Consider the following 23,059-nt stretch of genomic DNA (forward strand, 5'->3'; position numbering starts at 1 on the left):
TTGAAATGAAAAAGCATCACATTTTCTCTTTCTGATTTATATTCCTGATGTAAACAACTCTGTGGCTTCCCAGGTGATGCTAGTGGTAAAGAATCTGCCTGCCAATGCAGGAGATGCAGGTTTGATTCCTGGGCCAGGAAGATCCCCTGGAGGGGGAAATGGCAACCTGCTCCAGTATTTTTACCTGGTTAATCCCATGGACAAATAAGCCTGGTGGACTGCAGTCCATGGGGTCGTGAAAGACTTGGACATGACTGAAGTGACTGAGCATGCACGCAAACAGCTCTAGTCAGCTCTCCTTAATTCATTCATGTGGACCAGAATCAATTCTTAGGGATCTCTAAGTTTTTTCTTTATTCTCAAGGAATAAGCTCCCTTTTTAAAAATGGTTGGTCAGTGCCTTCAGGAGAGCATGGAGACTCTACCCGGGTCTATTAGACATTTTAGAGCATTTCCTAGGAGGGTTAATAACTTGAATTCTAACTAATCAGTCATGGAACATAGAAAGTTAAAATTTTATAACTTCAATTTTTCACAGGGAATGACTTCAAATCTAATCACCCAGTGATAAGAATTTTAATCTTTCTAAAGTCAACCACCATCAAACTTTTATCTCAAGGGAACAGGGAGACAAGGAAATGTGACTGATAGACGCACTGGGTAATTTGACTCAGTCTGCGGTCTGTTCAATTGTGATTCCCTGCAGTTTGTGATTACACAGAGGGGAATATCCATTTTCCTGACTTAATTGGATGAAGCTATAGATTGTTAATGATAAATTCATTTCACCCAAAAAATATTCTCGATAGTACTTAAATTTGAATTTTTACCAGAACACCCACCTGTACATATTCCTATTTTCCTAGTAAGTTTAGCCCACTTAGTCATTTCTGAAGGCACAAAAAGTTTTATCTCAAAAGGGTGATGACTCCCTTAACAGTAGCCCTGCACTAAAGTATTTAGTCACAAACCATGATTGAAGTTTCAACTTTTGTGAACCACTGTTCTAGATATTTTACGCGTATTTCCCAGTCAATTCTCATAACAACCTTAGAAGGTAGGTATTGTTAGCTTTATTGTAAAGTCTTGAAAATGCAGTTTGAAGAAGTTCCATAACATACTCAACCTCTTATAACTAATACATTGTTATAATGTATAACTAATTATATATATATATATATATATACACATATAACTGGACTTAATTTTGGAAGTCTAGGTATAGAATCTATAGTCTTAACCATGCATGATTTTGCTGCTTTTTGATAACCCACTTCTTAATTTAAAAAAAAAAAAAATGGGGAAGAAAATGTTAGCCACTAACTTAAAACCACTCTTTCTGATCTAATGAGTGCCAATAGAGACAAGGAACAAAAGACAGAAATAACAGTCAATTTTCCTTGAAAGAATGTTTTAGGAATTCCTGATGGGGATCACTGGAGCAAGATAGTGGAGAATCTTCCTCTGTGGATTCATTATAGCATGATGCACTGGGTTGTCTAAGCTGCTTGTGATAAATGAAATTACAATTCATGGATTTATGGCACAAAAGCTGCTAAAAACTGTCCAAATCAGCATGCAACTATCTAAGTCATAAATGACAATATTTCATCACTGAAATGTCTCTCTCAGTAAGGGAAGTCATACACAATCCACTTAGAGGGACCCTATGCTGAAATTGTGTCTGGTGGTCCCACAGCAGTTATAAAGGACCAGGAGTGTTGAGTTTGCACCACTGTACTTCACACACTTCACCTGAGATTCATAATGACCTGTATCCTTTGACATATTGGTGAATTTTGATCCTGTGTAACATGTGATTCATGTGTGTCTGAATTGAGAGTCTGACTCTTTTTTCTATATCCATGAGTTTCCTACAGTTAAACATTCTGGCATTCCAAGAAGTTCAGTGCCATAAATGTATGCGCCTTTGGCTTGTCTTGGTAGTTATCAGGGTCATCGCCAGTTTATTCAACAAATATAACACAAACAATAGCAATTCATCAATAAATATTTATTGCAAGCAATTGGTGAAGAACCTGCCTACCAATGTGGGAGACTAGGGTTTGGTCGCTGTGTCAGGAAGATCCCCCACAGAAGGAAATGGCAACCCACTCCAGTATTCTTGCCTGGAAAATCCTATGGACAGAGGAGCCTGGTGGGCTACAGTCCATAGGATTGCAAAGAATCAGACTCGACTGAGCAACTAAAACAGATGAAAATATTCCCTGTTTTGTGTCATGCAATCTAGTTAAAGTAACCATACAAAAGAGAACAAACAACAGTAATAACAATCACATGTCATCTTTTGAATGTGTCTTGACCAAAAAATTAGGCATACTGGAGGAATAGAGAGAGTTGAGATGCAGAATCGTTACTCTATGAGGAAAAGACGAGAGCATTTCTGATAGCGTCATGCTTGACCAAAGACTTAGTCAAGTAAAATAGGGAGATGTGAATATCTGCGGGAAGAGATTTCCTGGAGTTTGGAATGAGAAGATTGTGGGAGGGATGGGAAGGGCATGAGCATCAAGAGATAAAGGGAGGAGCAGCTGGGGATGGCATCAGATAGATCTGGCATCAGATGATCAAGCCATGCTTAAAAAATCAGATTTTATTCTGACTGAACTGAGAAGCCGCTGCGGGGGTTTAGCAGAGCAGTGGCTGACTGTGGCCCAGCCGTCCCCGGTGCTTCCTGTTGCTGTCCTGAGAAGAGCCCATACAAGAGCAAGGGCCGAGGGCCCCGAGAACCACTGGGAACCACTGGGGCATCAACAGCGCAGGTGAGACAGGATAGACTTGCCTGACATGGGGCCGCCAGGAAAATCAAAGCTGCCTGAGATAGTCACGGCATGGGAGGCACATCTAGGAAGTAAGGGCTGTAAGTAAATCTTGGGAAGCCTGAAGGGTTCAGGGACGTTTCAACCAAGGCCTCAGCTGGAGGCACCAAAGGAGCTCTGATGCCTACACGATTCTGCCGTTCTTGCGATTCCCTGGGTAACCCCACACAACTCCTGGAGTCCGCAGAGCGGAGTGAGGCGGCGAGCTCTCGAGAACATGCCAGCATGTGGGGGAGCCGCGTGCGTGCCCACACCTCCAGCCGAGTGTGCTGGCCCTGGAGGAGCCTCTTCCATGCGGCAGATCTTGTGTGAGCGCTGATCACCGGCAAAGCGTCTCCTTAACTTGTACCTTCTAGAATTCTTCAGGAATTATTCCCTGCTGGTCGTCTTGTTTTGGTGTCATTGTCTTTTCCTGTGTCATTCACTATTCAGTGGGTTGGTAGACAGGGAAGATCAATATTTGGCCTCTGGGAGGAGAAGTCGATGCCCAGCATATTTTGTTAAATAAAATTAAATTGCTTATGTTTGTATCTTTTCTTCCCACCAGGGTGCCAGCTTTTTAAGGGAAAGAAGAAATCCTTTCATTTTTTTGTAACCCCAGAAGATACGCTGGACAGACAGTAAACACTTTTTGATTGAGTGAAAAGCTTTTCCATAATAAGAGGAATAATCGTAGGGCAAGCTAATGCCAGTAGGCTGAGAGAAACAGGATGAGCAAGAAGAGTGTATATTAGAGTGACCTACACTGAGAGAAAGTATGGATATAAAATTAGATTCAATTTTTTAAAGACTTTTCTGCTATGTACCATTTTTAAAGTGCATGGTATATGGTATATGGTAAATATACCATTCTGCTATATTTCATTTTTAAAGTCTGTATTGAATTTGCTACAATGTCGCTTCTGTTTTATGTTTTGGAGTTTTTGGCCACAAGGCATGTGGATCTTACCTCCTCACCAAGCATCTAACCTGTACCCCTTGCCCTGGAAGGCCAAATCTTTTCCACCAGGGAAGTCCCTCTGATTTGAATTTGAGTGGGTGTGTAAAGAACCTATTGGGTCAAAAGAGCATAGCATGAAGAGCAGAAAAATGCGTAAGTAAAATTTTTCAAAAAATGTGTGCTAGGCACAAGCCAGATTTAGCAGAATTGCAAACATTCTCCATTTTTTTTCTATTAACTTTTTTTTTAATCACAAAAATCTTTCAACTATTCATGATGGACTTGATTTAAAAAAAAAATAGAGATTTACATTCTCCTCAAGGTTTACCAAGAATGATTACTTTGATATGCTTACATATTTTTTTCAGATACTATCACATTTCTTGGTGCAATTCTTTGTAAGTTGACAGCTTAATCCTGTCAAGCTCTGAAAGGATATATCTAAAGACTATCCAAGAAATTATTTTGGAAATTGTACTTGTCAAAAAGCAAAAATGCAATCACACACACACACACAGTTCAGTTAAGTTCAGTCGCTCAGGCGTGTCTGACTCTTTGTGACCCCATGAATCGCAGCACACCAGGCCTCCCTGTCCATCACCAACTCCCAGAGTTTACTCAAACTCATGCCCATCGAGTCGGTGATGCCATCCAGCCATCTCATCCTCTGTCATCCCCCTCTCCTCCTGCCCCCAATCCCTCCCAGCATCAGGGTCTTTTCCAATGAGTCAACTCTTCACATGAGGTGGCCAAAGTATTGGAGTTTCAGCTTTAGCATCAGTCCTTCCAATGAACACCCAGGACTGATCTCCTTCAGGATGGACTGGTTGGATCTCCTTGCAGTCCAAGGGACTCTCAAGAGTCTTCTCCAACACCATAGTTCAAAAGCATCAATTTTTTGGCACTCAGCTTTCTTCACAGTCCAACACTCATACCCATACATGACCACTGGAAAAACCATAGCCTTGACCAGACGGATCTTTGTTGGCAAAGTAATGTCTCTGCTTTTTAACATAATATCTAGGTTGGTCATAACTTTCCTTCCAAGGAGTAAGTGTCTTTTAATTTCATGGCTGCAGTCACCATCTGCAGTGATTTTGGAGCACAAAAAAATAAAGTCTGACATTGTTTCCACTGTCTCCCCATCTATTTCCCATGAGGTGATGGGACCAGATGCCATGATCTTTGTTTTCTGAATGTTAAACTTTAAGCCAACGTTTTCACTCTCCTCTTTCACTTTCATCAAGAGGCTTTTTAGTTCCTCTTCACTTTTTGCCATAAGGGTGGTGTCATCTGCATATCTGAGGTTATTGATATTTCTCCCGGCAATCTTGATTCCAGTTTGTGCTTCTTCCAGCCCAGTGTTTCTCATGATGTACTCTGCATAGAAGTTAAATAAGCAGGGTGACAATATACAACCTTGACGTACTCCTTTTCCTATTTGGAACCAGTTCGTTGTTCCATGTCCAGTTCCAACTGTTGCTTCCTGACCTGCATACAGGTTTTTCATGAGGCAGGTCAGGTGGTCTGGTATTCCCATCTCCTTCAGAATTTTCCACAGTTTATTGTGATCCACACAGTTGAAGGCTTTGGCGTAGTCAATAAAGCAGAAATAGATGTTTTTCTGGAACTCTCTCGCTTTTTCAACGACCCAGCAGATATTGGCAATTTGACCTCTGCCTTTTCCAGCTTGAACATCTGGAAGTTCTCAGTTCACGTATTGCTGAAGCCTGGCTTGGAGAATTTTGAGCATTACTTGGCTAGTGTGTGAGACGAGTGCAATTGTGCGGTAGTTTGAGCCTTCTTTGGGATTGCCTTTCTTAGGGATTGGAATGAAAACGGGTCTTTTCCAGTCCTGTGGCCACTGCTGAATTTTCCAAATTTGTTGGCATATTGAGTGCAGCACTTTCACAGCATCATCTTTCAGGATTTGAAATGGCTCAACTGGAATCCCATCACATCCACTAGCTTTGTTCGTAGTGATGCTTCCTAAGTCCCACCTGACTTCACATTCCAGGATGTCTGGCTCTAGGTTAGTGATCACACCATTGTGATTATCTGGGTCGTGCAGATCTTTTTTGTACAGTTCTTCTGTGTATTCTTGTCACCTCTTCTTAATATCTTCTGCTTCTGTCAGGTCCATACCCTTTCTGTCCTTTATTGAGCCCATTTTTGCATGAAATATTCCCTTGGTATCTCTAATTTTCTTGAAGAGATCTCTAGTCTTTCCCATTCTGTTGTTTTCCTCTATTTCATTGCATTGATCGCTGAGGAAGGCTTTCTTATCTCTCCTGGCTATTCTTTGGAACTCTGCATTCAAATGGGAATATCTTTCCTTTTTTCCTTTGCTTTTCGCTTCTCTTCGTTTCACAGATATTTGTAAGGCCTCCTCAGACAACCATTTTGCCTTTTTGCATTTCTTTTCCATGGGGATGGTCTTGATCCCTGTCTCCTGTACATGTCACAAACCTCCATCCATAGTTCTTCAGGCTCTCTGTCTATCAGATCTAGTCTCTTAAATCTATTTCTCACTTCCACTGTATAGTCATAAGGGGTTTGATTTAGGTCATACTTGAATGGTATAGTGGTTTTCCCTACTTTCTTCAGTTTAAGTCTGAATTTGGCTTTGAATTCAGTTTAATCTGAATTTGGCAATAAAGAGTTCATGATCTGACCCACAGTCAGTTCCCGGTCTTGTTTTTGCTGATTGTATAGAGCTTCTCCATCTTTGGCTGCAAAGAATATAATCAATCTGATTGTATTCAATAATCAAATCATGTGGTGATGTCCATGTGTAGAGTCTTCTCTTGTGTTGTTGGAAGAGGGTGTTTGCTATGACCAGTGCGTTCTCTTGGCAAAACTCCATTAGCCTTTGCCCTGCTTCATTCTGTACTCCAAGGCCAAATTTGCCTGTTACTTCAGGTGTTTCTTGACTTCCTACTTTTGCTTTCCAGTCCCCTATAATGAAAAGGACATCATTTTGGGGTGTTAGTTGTGAAAGCTCTTGTAGGTCTTCATAGAACCGTTCAACTTCATCTTCTTCAGTGTTACTGGTTGGGACATAGGCTTGGACTACTGTGATATTGAATGGTTTGCCTTGGAAATGAACAGAGATCATTCTGTCATTTTTGAGATTGCAGCCAAGTACTGCATTTCGGACTGTTTTGTTGACTATGATGGTTACTCCATTTTTTCTAAGGGATTCCTGCCCATAGTAGTAGATATAATGGTCATCTGCGTTAAATTCACCCATTCCAATCCATTTTAGTTCGCTGATTCCTAGAATGTTGACATTCACTCTTGCCATCTCCTGTTTGACCACTTCCAATTTGCCTTGATTCATGGACCTAACATTCCAGGTTCCTATGCAATGTTTCTCTTTACAGCATCGGACCTTGCTTCTATCACCAGTCACATACACAACTGGGTATTGTTTTTGCTTTGGCTCCATCCCTTCATTCTTTCTGCAGTTATTTCTCCACTGATCTCCAGTAGCATATAGGGCATATACTGACCTGAGGAGTTCCTCTTTCAGTATCCTATCATTTTGCCTTCTCATACTGTTTATGGGGTTCTCAAGGCAAGAATACTGAAGTAGTTTGCCATTCCCTTCTCCAGTGGACCACATTCTGTCAGACCTCTCCACCATGACCCAACCATCTTGGGTGGCCCTACACGGCATGGCTTAGTTTCATTGAATTAGACAAGACTGTGGTCCTGTGATCAGATTGGCTAGTTTTCTGTGATTATGGTTTTAGTGTGTCTGCACACACACACACACACACACACACACACAAAACCCATTTTAGAACCAGACTCAATTCATTGCTTTCCATAGAGTATTCTCAATTTACCTGATGGTCATGCAAAAGTCAGATTATGGCAGAAGCTGGAGCTTGGTCACAGCAAAGACAAACAACTTATGCATCTATTAGGAGGGTTTGGTTTCTCAACAATAGATATGAGTTTTATTGTGTCAGCATAAGCATTTGTACTGAAAATGACAAGTTACTGTGAAACCATTTAAGGTTAATTATAAAGTGATTCTTGAACATACATTATTTTGTTTAATTGTATCCTGCCAGTAATTCTGAAGGAAGATATTATTATGTTCTCCATTTTACAGGTGAGTAAGATGAGTCTTAAAGATGTCACCTGATTTATCCAGTTCACAGAGTCAATAAATACAGGGAGTCCCAGACATTAATCTAGGTCTTTCATTGATGAACGTATTCTAAATGATGTCTGCATTTATCAAGCTCCTGAGATGTGCTGTTGTTTGATATGCACTATCTAATTCAATCCTCAGAACCTCATTATAAGATGAGTATAAGTAGCCCCATGGTTTTCCTTGGGGAATTGATGCTCAGTGATATTATATGACTAACACCAAAGAAAGGATTTTAAACCATTTCGCGGGTTAGAAAGAAAAGCAAAACAAAAAAATAATAATATGCATGCATCTTCATCTGTAGGAAAACTAATTTTCCCATCAATGGTGAGTTGTTTATTTGGTTTCTCTTTACAGGAATTCAGCTGGATTGTCTGGTTTTCATGAAGCACCACCAACATTGTAGTAGGATCGGAAACTAGGTTCCACGGTATTCCCTCCGTCTCTGACTCCGGGGTAGTGTTGGTGATGAGAGGCCCTCACACGGTACTTGGAAGGGGGAACCAGGTGGACGTCGTTTCCAGGAAGTCACGGGGGCAGACGCAGCACCTTCGAGGCCACCGCTCCAAGCTTCCGGTCCCCCACCCCCCACCCCCGCCCCCCGTGGTGACCGGAAATGGCGGCTCCGGCGGCTCCCGAGTTCTGTGTTCTCTGTCCCCTCTGCTTTGCTCATAAGTCTTTACGGAACGTGTCCGCAGACCTCAGCCCTGTGTTACCCTTCTCCTCTTACATCTGTGGAATCCCCAGTTCCTGTATTAAACTCCTTACTCTTACGGTGTGTGTGAGGGTGTGTTAGTCACGCAGTCGTGTCCGACTCTGCGACCCATGGACTGTAGCCCGCCAAGCTTTTCTGTCCATGGGATTCTCCAGGAAAGAATACTGGAGTGGGTGCCATTTCCTCCTCCAGGGGATCTTCCCCATCCAGGGATCGAACCCAGATCTCCTGCATTGCAGGCAGATTCTTTATTGTCTGAGCCTTATCATACCATGGAAATTCTACTTTCCTGACCTGACCTAAACTAATTACAGGTGGAAGATTTGTCCTGCGGCTTAATCCAAATAGTGGTATTGCCAATAGTAGGGCTGCAGTGATTCTTTTCTGAAAGAAAAAAAAAAATGGTCATTGGGAAGAACACACTTGAAATTTTTCAAATTATATATGTATATTTCACTGTGCATCTGTGCTAAGTCACTTCAGCCATGTCCAATTCTGTGCAACCCAATGGACTATAGCCCATCAGGGTCCTCTGTCCATGGGATTCTCCTGGCAAGAATGCTGGAGTGGGTTGGGGTTGCCATGCCCTCCTCCAGGGGATCATCCTGATCCGGGGATTGAACCTGTGTCTCTGACCTCTCCTACATTTTCAAGTAGGTTCTTTACCACTAGTACCACCTGGAAAGCCCCATATATTCCAGCCAGTGTTAACTGTGGGGGAAAAAATAGAAAGCATCATAGAAATAGTCAGCATATACAAAGAAGCCTGTGTGTCTAAAAGGAACAATTTCCCTAATTGATTTTTGTGATCAGCTACTGCTTTTGGCTTTGGCAGATTATTTTGGAAATTGCAAAAGGATTTTGACCTCATAGAAATAGCAATAGTATTCTTATCGACATCTAGGAATGAGACTAATGGTTTAAGTATGCTGACAAGATATTGGCATATTACATATTGACTATTTTTAAAGTTTATTCTCTAGAGAATGTATTTCATTCTTTATTATTAATATGGCTATCATTATTTTGGTCACCTGATGCAAACAGCCAGCATTTTGGTCACTTGATGTGAACAACCGACTCATTGGAAAAGATCTTGATCCTGGGAAAGACTGAGGGTAGAAGGAGAAGAGGGCATCAGGGGATGTGCTGGCCAAATGGCGTCACTGATGGCATGGATGTGAACTTGGGCAAACTCTGGGAGATGGTGATGGACAGGGGGGCCTGGGGTGGTGAAGTGCATGAGGTCGTGAAGAGATGGACATGACTGGGCAAGTGAACAACAATGGCTACCATTTACTGAGAATATAAAATATTTGAGCCCCCTGAGTTTATAAGAAATTCCATATATTTTTTTAATAGGTAATGTAGTGCTGTAAAACGAAAATAGCGCTTCCAGGTAAGCATATCTTTAAAAAACCTGTATATTTTAAATCATAAACGGTAAAGATGAGGTCTTCCTATATACCAGGTGGCAGCATATTGAATTATACATGATGCAAAAAAAAAAAACCCACCTTCTTTTGTGCAGAGTATACAAACCTAAACACACAAAATGATAGCACTGTCACCAATGCTGTCATAAAGATTAATGCAGAGGAAGGTCTTTGAAAACAAAACCTGCTATTAAATGTTCAATGCAATTACCATCAGGAGATTCAGGCCCACCTATCAGGATCCACTAAGTAAAGATTAACAGCCTTCTCTATTTTACAGGTGTTACTTATTCCTATTCTATCTGTGTCTCTGAGGAATAAAGTAATCTTTATCCATAATACTGCTGCGAATTTATTATCAAATGGAGTTACTATCAATGTATACACTAATATGTAATTTGACTCAATAATCTAATCAAACAGTTATATACCTTGCCGCTTACCTGTGACTGAAACCGATTTTAGACAATGGTTTGAAGACATAAGTGAATACTGATTTTTTGTTCAAAATGCAACATAATTGAGTATAGTATTTCCAAAGATAGCATGAAAAAGAACTGGGTCTTTTTCTTTACCATATGGTAAATATGGTATTATGGAGAATGTATCTATGGCACATTTACAATTAAGAATATCCCTTAAGATGACAGCAAAAACACCTAGCTTCTGTCTCTTTTGCTTGAAATGCCGAATCCTTTACAATCATCACCATGACTGTGATGAACTGCATGAATGTTCAAGAGGAAACCTATGTGGTGGTGTTTGCAACTTCTATAAGATCCACACTTCCTGTTTACCCTTGTTTTTTAACCTGGATTTTGGCTAAAACACTGTTACTGGTCTTTGGTCCTCAGTATCCACATTCCTTGTGTTTCTGTTGGGTGGTGCTCACCCCATGTCCCTTGATCCACTTCCCTGCCAAGATAATGTTACTCCAATATGCCAACAATTAGTAAAGAAAACAGTCATCCCTATAGCCTGAAAATCCCACTGAGGGCAGGCACTATTTACTGTGTGTTTTGTTACCTCTCTGTATACATATTGTATCTAACATTGCCCCAGGGACACAGCAGGCTATCAATGTGTGTTATTCATTATATTATTCATCAAATGATACAGATAAATATATCATATATAAATAAAGAGTTGGACCACAAAAATGGCTGAACACCAAAGAATTGATGCTTTCAAATTATAGTGCTGGGGAAGACTCTTGAGAGTCCCTTGGACTGCAAGGCGATCAAACCAGCCAGTCCTAAAAGAAATCAATTCTGAATATTTATTGGAAGGATTGATGCCGAAGCTGAAACTCCAATGCTTTGGTCACCTAATGTGAAGAGCTGACTCATTGAAAAAGACCCTGGTGCTGTGAAATATTGAAGACAAAAGAGGAAGGGGGTGGCAAAGGATGAGATGGTTAGATAGCATCACCAACTCAGTAGACATGAATTTGAGCAAACTCTGGGAGATAGTGGACAGAGGAGCCTGGTGGGCTGTAGTCCATGGGCTGGCAAAGAGTTGGACACGACTTTGTGACTGAACAACAGCAAGCAGTTTCATTGCTTTGCTCGGTAACTTTGGTTTCCTGAAATCTATCTTCTCTTAACATTTTTAATATCTCACCTACTTCTCACCAACTACCTTTGACATTGAAAGCTGGGGGTTCGTTCTCCACTTCCGGTCCTGGGGTTTCACTCGATTTTCACATCTTCTCGCTGGCAACATATTCTCTCAACCTACGCTATTTGATATAAATCAAGAAGTGATTTTGCTTTTTCTTTTAAACTCTAGAGATCCAATAGGGCACTGTCATCCCTTCAGTCTTTTCCTGGATCCTTCTTCTTAAGAAAGGTATTCAGAAATATATGAGACCATAGTTACTGGCAGCAAGAAAATCAACTTTCCAATTCCATTCTTGAAGAAAAATCTCTCGCCCACATTCTTTCAAACTGTTGCAGAATAAAGTGACTGTTTGTACTGTCTGCCAACCTGAAATAATTTGACAGATTGCTTCTGAAGTGAATCTAAACTTAAACAAAGTATAAAACTTTAGTTAACAAATTGAAGTAATGCCGTACTCATAGATTTCATAATTTCATGACAATTTGACTCGGTTATACTGCTTCTCACATTCTTGGTAAAAAGAAAGTGTTTATTAGTTTGACTTCTGACTAGCAGCAACAAAAAATAAATGTGATAAATATTTGAAGTATTATAGGGTATGTGCAATTACATATGCACATATTATACATGCATAGTAAAGCTTATAAAATTATAGTGTATGTACAATTATATATGTACATATTATACATATATAATAAAGCAATAAAGTAACTTGATTGTGCTTTTGTGAGTTTTACCATTTTACATTTCAAAAAATATTTGCAAGTTCACTTAATATTTCAATCATGGCCTCATACATTAAATTAATATTTGTAAGTACATACTCTGTGCCAGATACCTATTTGTGACCTAGAAATTGAAGTATGAGCATCCATGTTCTCATGAAGATGATAAGTAAATAAATAATTGCAGTGCCGTAGACTTAGCTATGTAGAGATATAAGGTCTATTTATATTTGTATAATATGAATAGAGATTGAGTATCCTGAAAACAGGTAATGCTCTGAAAAAATCAGAAAGATATTTCCTAATCTTTGATATTGGTCTGGTTGTTATGTAGCCTTGTTATGAACTCACAGAGACAACCTTGTTCTCCAGCCAAGGCAAAGACCAAATGCAGTTTTTCTGGCCATGAAGCCTGGCCATGGAACCACTCAAATAACTCTTAAGCTGGGCATCACAGGAAAAATAGGAGTTTTCCAGGTGAGAAGGCTTGTCAAGGGTTTTTCAAGAAGGAGAGCTGTGGCTGGTGCCTGAAAAATGGAAGTGTGCCCAAGAGTAGTGAATAGAAGTCAGGTTGTCAGTTTTCCACGTTGCTTCTTGCTCAGTTTGAAAAAAGTGATGTTTGCTCAGTCATGTCCAACTTTTTGCAATCCATGGACTGTAGCCTACCAGGCTTCTCTGTCCATGGAAGAATGGACAGGTGTGAGTAGCCATTCCCTTCTCAAGGGGATCTTCCCGACTCAGGGATCAAAACTCAGATCTCCTGCATTGCAGGCAGATTTTTTACCATCAGAACTACCAGTTTACCTTCTTGTAAATCCCAGGTGGTGCAGTGTAAATAATCCTCCTGCCAACGCAGGAGACCAAAGAGACACAGGTTCAATCCCTAGGTTGGGAAGATCTCCTGAAGAAGGCTACCCACTCCAGAATTCTTGCCTGGAGAATCCCATGGACAGAGAAGCCTGGCAAGCTTCATTCTAAAAGCCCGCAAAGGGTCAGACATGACTGAGCACTCATGCACCACAAATTAATATAACCAATCGCCATTCACTCTTGCTGTTCAACTTTTGCTGAACTCCATGCCAGAACTCAAAAGAGACAGTGATGAACAAAAAGAGAGTGATTCTCCAACTCTGAAACACTTAGTGACTAGCAGAGGAGAAGAAAGTTATTGAGTATTCACATAAGCCACTGCAAGATCATGGGGAGAACGAATCAGATACTTGGAACCTGGTGGGAGAGAAATGCCCATGAGAGCAGAAAGCATAAGTCTAGTTAGTCTGAGTCAGTCAAATATCTTGGCTTCTGAATCAGGAAATTACCTAAATTTCTGTCACTTTTGTCTGCAGAGTGGCTTTCTGGATCCATTTTTAAGTTGTCCATATGCTGTTCATGTTAAAGTTAAAGCTCATCTCTTGTTGTGATGCTTTTAAGGCTTTTCTGATGTTTCTTTTGGCTTCCATAAGTTCAGACTGCTGTTGTTCGACTTTCAACAGAATAAGCTCTGCTTTAAGTATCATTGACATTTCTCTGGTCTTTCTCTTTCAGTCACCACATATATTACTTCTCATCCATCACCATTAGACGTCCAGACACCTAAATTTTCTAATCTGACATTCTAGACAAAGTCACTTCACTTTTGATGAAGAAATTTTGGTCTGAGTGGCTTCCCTTGTGGCCCAACTGGTAATGAATCCAACTGCAATGCAGAAGACTTGGGTTTGATCCCTGGGTTGGGAAGATCCCCTGCAGAAGGGAAAGGTTACCCCCTCCACTATTCTGGCCTGGAGAATTCCATGGGTCAGACACGACTGAGCAACTTTCACTTTCACTGGTCTGAGTATTTCTTTGGTGCCAAATTGGCATTTTGGAGAACCAGTCTGCATTACAATAACTTCTGTTTTTTACCTGAGGGCTTCAGCATCATCTTATCTCTTTTCCTTCCAGATTGCCTCTTGGCAACCCTGTAAGAGATTCAGTGTCTTCCTTGCATTCCAGGACATACCTGACTTTCTCAGTCTGTTGTTGTGACCCCTCCAGTCCCTGCTCCCGTAGACTTGAATTCAGATACAATAGTCTTTTCTTGCAATGATGGATTTTCTTGGTTATTTCTCCTCATTGTATTTGAATTTGAGACAAGAGATTTCATGGACTTCCCTGGTGGCTCAGGTGGTAAAGAGTCTGCATACAGGAGACCTGGATTCAATCCCTGAGTCAGGAAGATCCCTGGAGAAGAGAATAGCTACCTACTCCAGTATTCTTGCTTGGAGAATCTCATGGACAGAGGAGCCTGGGTGGGCTATAGTCCATTGGGCTGCGAAGAGTTGGACATGACTGAGCAACTAGCACACATGGTCCTATTAACATTTTTATCACTCTACGTATGTGTGTTCAGTTGTGTCTGACTTTTTGCAGCCCTATGGACTGTAGCCTACTGGGCTCCTCTGTCCATGGAATTATCCAGGCAAGAATACTAGAGTGGGTCACCATGCCCTGTTCCAGGGGATCTTCCTGACCCAGGGGTCGAACCCATGTCTCCTTCATCTGCATTGCAGGGGGATTCTTTACTGCTGAACCACCAGGGAAACCAACATTTTTACTAGAATCCAGCAAAACATCTGATGTAGAGAATGTCCAACAAGTGTCTATAGAATTTATGAGTGAATTATTATGTATTAAGAGCGACAAAACTTGATTTACTTTAGTCTTAAAAAACATTCTACTAAGTATTCTAGTCACAATTCCCTATATTATTCTTCAAACATGGCTCTTCATTTATTAATAATTAGTGTGCATTATGTATGAATAGACTTTAAAAAGTCAATTAACCCACCTGAACTGCACCACTGTTTGGGTGGGAGTGATCAGGAGTATGGGTTTTTCTGTCTTAAGAGTTAGTTCCCCAAGGATGATGTAGATGATGTGAAATTTTTATCCCTTTTAGAATTTGGGGTTTGAAGTTGTACCCTTCAGAAGGAATAACAGAGTGAATTTACATAAAATATGTTTCCCTAAATAACTAAATTGTTAACAAATATTAATTATAGTTACCATAGTAGTAGGTAGTAGGTATATGCTCACTAACTTCTCCATCTTCTTTGCAAATGATGATGATAGGAAATGATGGGGATGCATTGTTTTGCCCTCTAAGTAAAGGAAACCATATCAAATGATCTAACTACTGCACATGTGAGCTTTTTAAAAGACACAGTGAAGAATGGATCATCAAGGTCTCGCCCTGAGGAGGGAGAGAGTGCAAGCTGAAAGGTTTCAGAGTCATCCAGGGTGAACCACTCTTCCATAGTTGACAAACTGAGGACCAGAGAGGATGAGTGACTTCCCTAAGGCCTCCCAATAGATCTGAGAACACAGACCCGCTCTTCCCTTTGCCACCTGGGTGCTGCCAACGTAACTACGCCCACTCCTCTCGGAGGTGAACTACGTCAGGAGGAAACAAGCTAGACCCCAACATATCTGAAAGTAGACTCCATGTTCCAAGACCATCTTCTATTCGATACTAACAAAATCTCAAAGGGGAAAATGCTGTCTCTTTAAACAAGAAAATGACCTACTAGGTCTCTGTAGTCACCACGTTCTGGAATTCAGTGATTTCTTGACACAGGCTGGGGGAGAAGGGCCTGGGGAGGCCCCGCTGAAAATGGACCCTGCAGCCAGGCCGGTCTCTGTCCTAATTATCGGATGGGACGACACGGAGCCTTAGGTGTTGCTATTGTCACAGCAGATGAAACACATCCTTTTGGCTTGTGGAGGGTTTGGAGTCCGTTCATGAAACCAGATGGGTTCTAATTAATGCAGGCGCTGTACACAAGCCTACTTCTTTTTATTCCTAACTGGCAGCCTGAGATCCATTTGGGATTTACCTAATGAGTCTATTCCAGGAAACTACCATTTGCATTAATTAACTCTATGATAGGAATGGGGGTGCATTTAGAGGGCTGTTAAAATTGCAAGGAGAGTGACAGATTCGCAGTTCTATGACTCTTTGGGCTCTTGAAGCATTGGTTTTTAAGAGAAGAATGATGTCCCCAAACCATCTAGAGTTCCTCAGCCTTTGGAGTGTGGCCCCTGTTTCACCCAGTGATGTGCCCAGCTTCACATCCACCTCCCTGGCCAGACGTGGCCCTGTGAACCAGTTCAAGGTGGTGATGTGTCAATAGAAGTCTTTGCATGGGGGTTCTGCAAATGGATTGTTTCTGATCCAAAAGAATAGAACTCAGGTGACCCATAACTTTCACCTCCTCTTCCCACTTGGATTCTATACATGGTACATGAATTGAAGTAGTCATCTTGGTTTCATAAGGGCAAAGTGAAAGTAATAGTCACTCAGTCACATTTGACTATTTGCGACTCTATGGACTGTAGCCGGCCAGGCTCCTCTGTCCATGGGATTCTCCAGGCAAGAATACTGGAGTGGGAAGCCATGCCCTTCTCCAGGGGATCTTCCTGACCCAGGGATTGAACCCAAGTCTTCCCTATTGCAGACAGATTCTTTACTATCTGAGCCACCAGAGAAGCCCCTTGATAAGGACAAAGTCTCTATGAAAAGAGTAGCAGAGCAGAAAAGTGGACAGAGTCCAAGATAGGGTGGCCTCCTGCATCCAGGCTCCTCTCTAGCCTGGCACTATGTCTAAAGACCAGATCCTCGTTTGGCAAATTAGCTGCTTGTTCGTACCCTGAACCCCATGGTGCCTAAGATCTCCCTAGAATATTCTTGTGAATTAAATAGAAAGAAGTCTTATATTTTATGGATCACTTTTCCTTGCATGTGATCGTGAGTTTGCACATTGTCATGAAAATACAGATGAAAAATCAGCCTCTCACCTTTCTCTTAGCACAGCATAATATAATACAATAGTGTGTGCTCAGTCATGTTTGATTCTTTGTGATCCTCATGAACTGTGGCCTGCCAAGCTCTCCTGTCCATGGGATTTTCCAGGCAAGAATATTGGAGTGGGTTGCCATTTCCTTCTCCAGGGATCTTCCCAATCCAGGGATTGAACTTGCATCTCGTGCACCTCCTGCACTAGGTAGGCAGATTCTTTATTACCGAGCCACCTGGAAAGCCCATCCAAGATCAACTCACACAAAGCAATTGTGAGTAAGGAAGAATTTACTAAATAATCAAGTACATTTCAACTAAAGATCCCAGGAAGTATTTCACATTGTTGAACCCCAATACACACTCAAAAACCCACAGCAGAGGTTGTTGTCTTTTGGGATCCCACAAAATGGAGATTTTCTTGAGAAGGACCAGAGTCCTCTTCTCCCTGGGTTCTTCTCTGCATCCCTCAGTTTTCACTTTGATGTTTCTATGTAACTTCATTTTCTTTGAAAGCCTGAAAGCAATTCCTGCTCTTTACCTCATGAGCAATATTTTGACCTCATTTTTGAAGTCATTATACCAACAGAAAGCCTGGCTTTCTACTGAAAATATCTTAAAATATTACTTGTTTACATTTCTTAGAAAAAAATCTCATTCTTTTGCTAAGTAGAATATCAGTATTTGTTGTGAAGACATAAGGATTGTTTCACAAGTAAAGGAACAGTTTATGTATACATACTAGTATGGCTTTATGCCTAGCTTTACATTTCAAAAAATGTCAATTTTTGTTGACCTTAGTAGTTACATTTCTACATTTCTACATCCAAGGGCAAATGCAGCCTTTATAAATGGCTCCTAAAATACCTACAGAATTGCAGAAGACTGTGAAAAAGCATTGAGTGGGACCTCAGACCACATTTGCTTGTTCTTTGTTGTGTAAACCATTGACATCTCTGCATTTCTCTGACATTTTATGTGTTAAACACAAATAGTAACACTGCAGTCATTATATAGCTTCTGTCATAGCCTGCCTGAGACAACAAGGAAATGTTGTAAAATTCTAGAGTTGATTTTCCTTCTTTTTTTCCTCTATGTTTTGGTCTCGCTGCATGGCATGAGGGATCTTAGATCCCCAAACAGAGATTGAACCCACACCCCCTGCAGTGGAAGCAAGGTGTCCCAACCACTGAACTAGCAGGGAAATCCCATAGTTTTCTTTTGAGAAAGATGATGAATTTTAGTTTTAGGTCAAGTCCATATGTTTTTTAAACCCAAAGGAGTTCTGAATCTTGATAATTGTGGTTTGCCGTAAAATTTCACCTCTCAGTATATATTCTACTGAGAATTAATTCAGGAGATGAGCTTGTTATTCCAGGTAATGATAATTTCACCTTTCAGTAGCATGTTTCTATAAGATGATTATAGCTCAACTATGAAGCAAAACATAAGACAAACTCTCAAACAGACTCAAATAGAATTATCTTATGTGGGAAACTCCTCAACTAATTCAGGGCCACTAGCACCCTGACGACGGAGAAGGCAAAGGCACCCCACTGGCACCCCAGTACTCATGCCTGGAGAATCCCATGGACAGAGGAGCCTGGTGGGCTGCAGTCCATGGGATGAAGAGTTGGACATGACTGAAGCGACTTAGCAGCAGCAGCAGCAGCACCCTGACTAAAGTGTGGCTTCAGGGTGACTCATTTTAAAACACACCCCTGGCCTTATTTTTTGGCAAGTGAAATTATCTGTAGATAAAGTGAGAGAAGGGCTTCTCCAATGGCTCAGCAGTAAAATAATCTACCTGCAAAACAGCAGACTCAGGAGACATGAATTTGATACCTGGGTCAGGAAGATCCCCTGGAGAAGGGAATGGTTACCTGCTCCAATATTCTTGCCTGGAAAATTCTATGGACAGAGGAGCCTGGTTGCCTACAGTCCATAGGATCACAGAGTCAGACACAACTGAGCAACTAACACACACACACATACACACACACAGGTGTTTCTCATGCTAATTTTTGCAAAAAAGGAAATGCCAATTTCACCCTGAAATTCTTATGTATTCTTCTGATTAGGTAAGTTCCCTTTTTTTCCTTTACTATCTGATTATTTTGACTTGAAATACAGAAATTACCTTTATTTGAAGGGTGTATATCTTTTAGGAAACCATTTTGAATTTAAAATATTCTTACATAAATATTAATAGCACATATTTCTGTGGTTATATCAATGTTCTCTCACTAGGCAGAATGTCTTTTTCTCATCCTGGTGAAAAATGCTGAAATGACATACAGAAAAAAAATTGCTTAAAATGTTAAAATCACATTTCTTAAAAGCATATTTGATGGTTGAACATTAGATGGAAGCAAATAATTCAACATTGTGCAGATATAATCGACCACTTTTGGAACCAGGAATTCCTCTTGAAATAAGTTTTACTAAAAATGCTTTTAGTGTCTATAAAACTGACACTGTATATTTTCTACCATAAAAACTACACTGAATGATTTTATTGATCTTTTTAAAAAACTAAATGTGAGACTTTTATAGGTCTTAGAATTTTAAATAAGTTTGAAATTGAGTCTAATACATTTAATAAAATGTGTTAAATTTTACAGTATTAGATTTTATTACAAATCTCTAATTTATTATAAATCTAATACTTTCTAATTTATTATAAATCTAATATTTCTAATCTATTAGAAATCTAATAACTTTATTAGATTTTAATGTATTTTACTAAATATTAATAAAACATATTACATTTAATAAATGTGATACTGATATGTACAAAATAATATAATTATTCAAATATTTTTCCAATAGCTATTATTTATTAACTGCTTACTATATGCCAGGAATTGTGCTTAACAATTTAAAGGCATTATCTTCTCTAACACCCACAGCAACCCAATGAAATAAATATTATTACTTTGCCCATTTTAAAAATAAGAGCTCTGAAACCTAGAAAGATGAAGAATCTTGCCACAGGTTACTTGGTTGGGATTAGATTCACAGCTGTTTATCTGTGAATAAACAGCTCAGATTCTTAACAATATGGTTGCTCTCTGACAATACCCTGCCAGGGTTTTATTTCCTTATTTCTTTTGTCACACAAGACTTTTATCTAACTGCTTCTGGCTAATACTCTTCTTTATGATGTTTAAAATAGGTGCTGAAATTTATATGATAAGAGCATGACATTTGAAAATACTTCTCCTTGATTCTAATAATGTAATCCCAATAGAGGCACGTCATTGACTTTGTATTCAAAATGATATGCTTTGTAGAAATGCCACCGCAGACTTTGAGAGGTGACGAGGCTGACCTTTCTGCTTTATATCCTTCCATGTCTGGTTGAATAGAAAAGTCTCAGGAGAGGAGTCCTGGGAGTAACTCTCCTCCATGACTTAGAAGCTGTGAAGCGCTATTGTGTGGAAAGAGCCATGTGGGTTTCATATTTATTCCAAGTAATGATTTGGGATTTTCCAGTCTAATAACACATCACAAAATTAGTGAGCTGAAAATTTAAACTAGGCTTGAAAATAACTTTCTCAGGAGACTTCTGCTTCATCACCAACTCCAATTCTCCATCCTGAAAATGGAAATTGTAACATAGACATACATAGGTATGTAATGTAGACATACCATAGTGGGAGGTTGTGAATGATTAACCATATGGGTTTAGCTTATTGAAGTCGTAGATTATTACTGAGGATCCTTTAACCTCTGCTCTGCACTGCCAAAGGGGCGGAGGGCATGAGCTAATGGGTCTGTTTGCTTCCGTTCTAAGGACATGATCTTTACCAAGTTTGAACACCTGCACTAGCCCCTGCTTTCTGGTGGAAATCAAATAGAATGAAACATAATACCCAGAGAAAATGGGCTAATTGGTTCAAAACAGACCATTTACTCTTGAATGTTATTTGTGTGTATTTTGCCATCATTATTACTAGTTCCTACTCAATCTTTCCCCAGATTCCTAACAATCCATCTTGGAATAGGCTGCTGACTATTAATCCACTGACAAAGCACTTCTGTCCTTCCTGATCACCTCTTCCCTGTCACAGCCGCATGGATGGTTCACAGACTTCAGCTTTCTGCTCAGCTGTCACCTGAGAGATGACGTCCATCACCTCTCCATCCTGAAGAGCCACCCTCCGTCCTCTTCTGCCCACACAGGCGGTCTTTATCGCTTTGTCCTGCTTTATTTTTCCTGAGTGATCATGATCCTTCAGCACATCGTGTTTGCTTGTGTGTTATCTCTCATCCACTCTGTAAAGGGAAACTGTGAGATCAGGGAATGTGTACACATTCTCAAAACCAAAAGCGGGCTTGGAACAATTCAAGCATTCACTGAATATATGCTGATTAAATGTGGTATTTCTGCTGTATACATTCTTCTTCTTAAGTGTCTGTTTCCAGTAATCATTGATGGGATCTGCGTTAGATTTTTGACATTAATAAGCAACATAAAGGACTTACTAGGTGGAGAAGTGGTAAAGAATCCATCTGCCATTGCAGGAGATGCAACAGATGTGGGTTTGATCCCTGGATCAGGAAGATCCCCTGGAGTAGGAAATGGCAACGTGCTCCTGTATTGCTGCCTGGAAAATTCCATTAGCAGAGGAACCTGGTGGCCTACAGTCCACGGGGTGGAAAAGAGTATCCATGCATGCACACGAGGTACAGAAAGGTCTGTCCTTCAGGAAGTCTTGCAAAACAATTGTAACTCACAAAAATAAAATTTTTAATTTGCTGTGTAACATCTGAAGAGAAGGTAACAGAGACACTTGTCTCTGATCTAATATCAGTTTTCTCATCTATCTATATATATAAATCTGAATTTATTTTAAATTCTCCTTGGCATACATGATCTAGTGTAGATCTGAGGTTCATATGTACCTGAGTTCCAGTTTGAATAAACCATTTGCCAACCAAATATTGCTTGAACTATAAATTATGGAATAATAATACCTATTTATATTTTTTTCTCATGAGAATTTATTAAATAAGACCATTTTAAGATTACATCATCTAGGAAATTAATGACTGATGTACATTAGGTATCCAATGTGTGTTCCTTTCTATCAAAGCAAAACATAAATTTTTATCCAAAAAACCAGGAAAATGTGTCAAATTTCTATTTTTACTTCTTTCGAAGACTAGTCACCACTGAATGCTTCATGGGTACATCTGCTGTTGATCAAGCTCTGAAAAACTTCCACCTACCTTCTCATTCTTGTGGCTCTCTCTGGACCTTTGCAATTATAATGTCTTTATTTGCTCTTGAATTACCTGTCGTCTGACAACATCATCCATACTAGTGTCTCTAAGGATTCTGCTCCTGTCCCATCACTCTCCTCATCCCATAATTTTCCCCCAAGTGGTTTCACTCATTCTCTTCCTTTTTTTATGATCTATATGCTAACGGCTCCCAGGCCAGCTCTGTCCTCTAAGATCAGGCCCCCACACTCACCCTGCACCCTGATGGCTCCAATCCGGGGCCTCTAATAGAACTGAACAGGAGACTATCATGTCCCCCCCAGTGAAGCTGTTCTTCTTGCTGTACTTAAATGTTTGGGATTGGATGACAAGAAGGAGGAGAAGGGAGAAGACAAAACCGGTGATTGGTTTCTAGGTAACACGGTAGCAACGATCGAGAAAAAGAATAGGGCGACAGTGATGTTCTCACTCTCAAGTGTGGTGATGGTTACACGGATGTGTAACTTTCCAGAAAAGTCTGGCGGGTGCTACTTTAATTAG

The sequence above is a fragment of the Muntiacus reevesi genome, chromosome 4, assembly GCF_963930625.1.
Source record: "Muntiacus reevesi chromosome 4, mMunRee1.1, whole genome shotgun sequence".
Taxonomy (NCBI): Eukaryota; Metazoa; Chordata; class Mammalia; order Artiodactyla; family Cervidae; genus Muntiacus; species Muntiacus reevesi.